Source organism: Jaculus jaculus, chromosome 4 (assembly GCF_020740685.1).
Source record: "Jaculus jaculus isolate mJacJac1 chromosome 4, mJacJac1.mat.Y.cur, whole genome shotgun sequence".
Taxonomy (NCBI): Eukaryota; Metazoa; Chordata; class Mammalia; order Rodentia; family Dipodidae; genus Jaculus; species Jaculus jaculus.
Window position 1 is genome coordinate 153,433,251 of NC_059105.1, and position 6,000 is coordinate 153,439,250.

Here is a 6,000-nt window from a genome sequence, read left to right on the forward strand (position 1 = left end):
CTGTACTGATTGTTAATAGCCACAAAGCAAGAGGGAACACTTAAATTTTCTTGTCTCCATTTAGCTTTTTTTTGTTGTTGTTGTTCATTTTTTATTTATTTATTTGAGAGCGACAGACACAGAGAGAAAGACAGATAGAGGGAGAGAGAGAGAATGGGCGCGCCAGGGCTTCCAGCCTCTGCAAACGAACTCCAGATGCGTGCGCCCCCTTGTGCATCTGGCTAACGTGGGACCTGGGGAACTGAGCCTCGAACCGGGGTCCTTAGGCTTCACAGGCAAGCGCTTAACCGCTAAGCCATCTCTCCAGCCCCCCCTTTTTTTTTTTTTTGGTTTTGTGAGGTAGGGTCTAACTCTAGCTCAAGCTGTCCTGGAAGTCACTATATAGTCTCAGGGTGGCCTTGAACTCAGGGCAGTCCTCCTACCTCTGCCTCCCAAGTGCTGGGATTAAAGGCGTGCGCCACCATGCTCAGCCCATCTGGTATTTTTTATTTTTTTAATAATTTTTTGTTTTATGTTTATTTATTTATTTGAAAGTGACAGGCAGAGAGAGAGAGAGAGAGAGAATGGGCACGACAGGGCCTCTAGCCACTGCAAACAAACTCCAGATGCATGTGCCCCCTTGTGCATCTGGCTAACGTGGGTCCTGGGGAATCGAGCCTCGAACTGGGGTCCTTAGGCTTCACAGACAAGCGCTTAACCGCTAAGCCATCTCTCCAGCCCCCATCTGGTATTTTTAAAGAATTATTAAAGTGGAGAATCAAGTGGTAAAGAGGTTCTGGAGAGCAAGGAAAGGAAACAAAGCGGGAAAGAGGAGTATAGCTACATTTAAAACAATGAAATCAAAATACCTGGAAAATGATGCCACCTGTCTGTCCTCAACGCATATGCTTCAGCTACTTAAGTTTTGTTTTGGAAATACAGGGTATAGGACTTCTGCTAGGGACCCAACACAGAACACCCTGTCCCTATATGTGCATGCAGGTAGAAGACCATTGTGGGGGAGGAGGGATGCTATTGCTCTCCCCGCCTCTGCATTTCCCCTGATCATTGTCTCTCCACTGATTTTATAAAAGTGATTTTAGGAGGTTGCTCTGAAATGATCAAAAAAAAATTTTTTTTATGGGGTCTGGAGACAGGGCTTAACAGTTAAGGCACTTGCCTGCAAAGCCTAAGGAAACATGTTAGACTCTCCATATCCCATCTTAGCCAGATGCACAAAGGTGAGGCAAGCGCAAGGTTGCACATGCCCACTAGGTGGTGCAAGTGTCTGGAGTTCAATTGTAGTGGCTGAGGCCCTGGCATGCCAATTCTCTCTCTCTCTCTCTCTCTCTCTCTCTCTCTCTCCCTCTCTCTCTTTCTCTTTCTCCATCCCCCCCTCTCTAAAATAATAAAAACAATTTAATGGGATCTCACACACACCAGCAACATATCCAGGCTTTCATTTTTCCAACAACAGCTGCCAGAGTGGAGTTGTAGGTTATATTCCCTCTCATTCTGTGTGTCTCTCCAGCCAACTTTGTCATCTTTGTTTCTTCTGGGACTTGGTTTCCTTGGCAGCTGATATCTGCTGAGGCAACAGGATGAATGCTGCCTAAGATCATTTTACTCACAAGACACAGATGCATATGGATGAGACAGAACTGGTGACTAATCTCAACCCAAAGCCCACAGGCTTGAAGGAGACCACCATCTTAACAGCCTGAGGTCCCTAGAAATTAAGGTGCCCTGGGAGGTTCCACATAAAAAGCTCAGGTCCTACATATCTCCTACAGAATTTCAAAATGGTGGGACTGTAAGGGTTACCTTGGGTTTAAGACCAACAAAGCAAACCTAAACTGAGCAAGGCCTTCATTGCACGTGAGCTCCTGAACATGGACCAGGACTCATAGTAATCATAGATGACTGCATTAATTGGCTGGTACATTAAGTAATGCTTTGGGTGTAGGCTCTGGGGAAGGCTAAGGCTACAGAAAAGGCTACATGGGATAATTGAATATGAAATACCAGGAATTAAAATGTACTTATTGTTCTTTATTATTTACTCTGTGAAACATTTAAAAATAAAAATAGGGCTGGAGAGATGGCTTAGCGGTTAAGCTCTTGCCTGTGAAGCCGAAGGACCCAGGTTTGAGGCTGGATTCCCGAGGACCCACGTTAGCCAGATGCACAAGGGGGCGCACGCATCTACAGTTCGTTTGCGTTGGCTGGAGGCCCTGGAGCACCCATTCTCTCCCTCTCTATCTGCCTCTTTCTCTCTCTCTGTCACTCTCAAATAAATAAATAAAAATGAACAAAAAATATTTTTAAAAATAAAAATAGATGCTCAACTTAAATTTTAATCACCAGGCCTCCTTCTGCCGTTTGCCTGTTCTCTTTTTCTCATTCTTTTATCTTCTTTAATAAGTGGAACAGTATAGAAATTGGAATTGACCTATAGAGGAAATAAATACAAAAAGAGAAGCCACACCCCACAATTTCTTTTTTTAAATGAACTCAGGAAATGCGAATGAAGAGAAAGCCTATAGGTTGCCAGCCTCTTGCTTCTGGCCAGTCAGACATCTGGGCTTTAATGACATGATATGGTAAGAATCATTTGGCACTGTCTTTGCTATTAAATGTCTGTTGAGCATTAATAAAACAGAAGAGGTTCACTTCGAATGGCAGCTTTTCTGGAAACCTTACGATGATGGTATGTAATGAATCATTGGTGGGCTTTATCAGTGAGTGTGTTTTTGGCAGGATCACCAAAAGAGGGAATGAAGGAGAATTTACTTCTGTGATCTTCCAGTAGGGTTGCAGTGAAAGAAGGCCGTGGCAGTTCTGAGGAAATAACTCAGACTTCAAAGACCAGAGGCCTAAGGTCTGGTTGCCCTTCTCACACAAATATTTTCTTTTGCCCTGTTGACCAGTAGGATAAAAGTATGTAGTCACACTGGTCACTGGAATGTCAGGAAGGTCCTTTCTTCTATGGACAGAGCAGTATGGAAGCATTCTTCTCTTTGTGTGGCAGGCCTCTTTACAGTTAGTCATTTCCATCAAGGCTCTAAGATTTATTATTCATCTTCTTAACATTTATCAACTATTTCAAAAGTTACTGGTTATAGAAAATTTAAGGCGGGTGTGTGGGAAATGCTATTATAAAAGTATTTAATGTCTACGAATAAGCCAAACTTAAAAAAATATTTATTTGTGGGCTGGAGAGATGGCTTAGCGGTTAAGCGCTTGCCTGTGAAGCCTAAGGACCCCGGTTCGAGGCTCGGTTCCCCAGGTCCCACGTTAGCCAGATGCACAAGGGGGCGCACGCATCTGGAGTTCGTTTGCAGAGGCTGGAAGCCCTGGCGCGCCCATTCTCTCTCTCTCCCTCTATCTGTCTTTCTCTCTGTGTCTGTCACTCTCAAATAAATAAATAAATAAAATTATAAAAAAAATATTTATTTGTAAGAGAGAAAGAGGCAGATAGAGAGAGGGTGAGAGATAATGAGAATGGTCATGCCAAGGCCTCTAGCCACTGCAAACAAACTCCAGATGCATGTGCCACTATGCATCTGGCTTTATGTGGGTACTGGGGAACTGAACCTGCAGCCTGAGGCTTTGTAGGCAAGTGCCTTAACTGCTGAACCATCTCTCTCAAACTATTTTTTTTTTCTTGTAAGAGTAACATTGGTGTATATCGATGACACTTAGGTAATTTCCTGTTTCTATCTTCGTGCACTGCAATTGTCTTTCTCCCTCTTCATCCCCCACCACAGTTGTTCTTATTTTTCTATGAACATAAGAAACTTGGGGTGGAGGTTATAGCTCAGCTGAAGAGCATTTGTCTAGCATGCATGAGACCCTGGGTTCAATCCCTAGTAACAGCTACAAAAATAAATAAATAACCAATTCATTCTCCAGTGGGGCAGAACAAGGGGCTTCCAGTCTAAGAATTTATCTTTGATGAAGACTTCAAAGAACAAGAGCTTTAGAAAGAGCATGTAAAAAATTTCTTGTGTAACATTAACATAATGCCTGGAAAATTAGGCAGTCAATTATACATGAATAGTTCACATAGCACTAAGATACAAATAATAAACATAGCCTAGTATCAGAGAGAATATGATTTGGGAATGCAGTAACTCTGTGCTTCCATAGCCATCTTTTTTTTTTTTTTTTTTTTTTTTTTGTGGGTTCCTTCGTTGGAAGCACAGTGAAGAATTAAAATACAGCATTGAAATGCTGCTTAGCATCTGAGAAACAGAGTTGCTTCATGAGATCATGGAAACAGCTTTGGATGAGGTTCATGCGTCCAACTCCTGCTTGAAAGTGCTGTCTAATCTCTGCAAGGCTCCACCCTCTCTAAGCTGCAGTTTCTTTGGTAGTTCATAGAAAATGGTTGGATATGACTGTAAATTTAAAGTGTGATAATTCTTCCATATTTTCATTATCCACTGCTCTTTTTTCATATTTTGGATAAATTCTAAGACCTCAATTTCTCAATTGCTGCCTAATGTGGGCAGTAGAGGAAACACAAGCTGATGCTTATAGAATGGGCCCCTAGGAAATAATTGTCTTTGCTGAACAGAAATGAACCTTAAAGGGTGTTTGGAAATCCCCCAACCTCATTCCAGCAGTACCTATGTAGAATGGAGCTACATGAATAGCTACAGTTCTGTTCTGGGGGGGAAAAAAAAGCAAATAAGAATTTGGAGCAGGGGAGGGTAATCTTATCTGGAGGGAGAAGCAGGAAATGAGAGGAGATAAAGCTGGGTCAGCTGTATGACAGCCGACTAGAGCTACCTAGAGGTGAGAAGTAATGCAAATTTCCCAGTTGTACTAATGCAAAAAATAGAAATATCTAAATCAGGTATGATGGTGTGTGCCTGTTATCTCAGCACTTTAGAATGCTAAAATAACAGGACCACAAGTTCAAGGCTAGCCCAAGCTACATCATGAGACTATGAAATAAATGAATGAATAAATAAATCCTATAATAAAAGTCAGAACAATCTAACAAAAGAATTTCCTGATGTTTGCTATAAATGCTATATTATAATCTTTCCTTTCCTCCTGGATGCTCCATTAAATTTGCTCCATTAATAGCCTTCATTAGAGAAAGCACTGGGCAGTGGGAAGGAATCAAGTTGGTGTCCAGCTAATTGCTTCCACATAGAATGGGACAATGTCCTTGGGAGATGAGTTGAAGGAGTGGGCAAACATGCAGAGAAACCAGACAGCTAGAAACTTCTATGCCACTCCCCACTTTCTTGTCAAGAAACTGGGTTTCTATTCCTTAGTAGGTCAGAATATTTGGGCAGGTGACCATAACCAGCTGAAATATTTGGAGTTATGCAGACAACTGATATTTATTGTACTAAGATAAATAAATAATATAATAAATTAATATTTTTCTAACAACCAAAGTAATAGAAACAGAAATTGAGATTTTTAAAAAATGGATACATCATTTTTAATTGTTCATTTAAAAGTTGAATAACTCAATAAAACAGGAATATTTACATAGCAAGCCAGTGGAAATTCATTATTTAAAAGGAGAACTTCAGGTCTTTTAAAACAAAGAAGTCCATCATCCTGCTCATATCACATTCATGAGCTAGCTAATGTTAGCCTGCTATAAATGAGACACCAATATATATTTTCATTTAAGCAGGTCTTTCTAATTTCGGCATTTTATTATTCATGGTTTATGAAATGCAGATTATGTACTGAAAAGAAATAATATATTATTCAGATTAACCTGAGTTTCCATGAGCTTCTCCATTGATGTCAGGTTTTAATACCAATGTAAGTATTACATTTGACTGACATCCACTGTCATTTGGCTTATAGCTAGCATTCTGCACAAAAGTAAAGACATGGCTTTGCTGAATGATTGATTGCTGGCTGAGACAACTCCCAGGAGAGAAACAAAGGACCATATAATTTCCCCGAGCTAGCTATTTTTTGTTCATCTTTAAGACAGGACATGCCTAGTGTTCACAGAACTTTGAATACATATAGCTA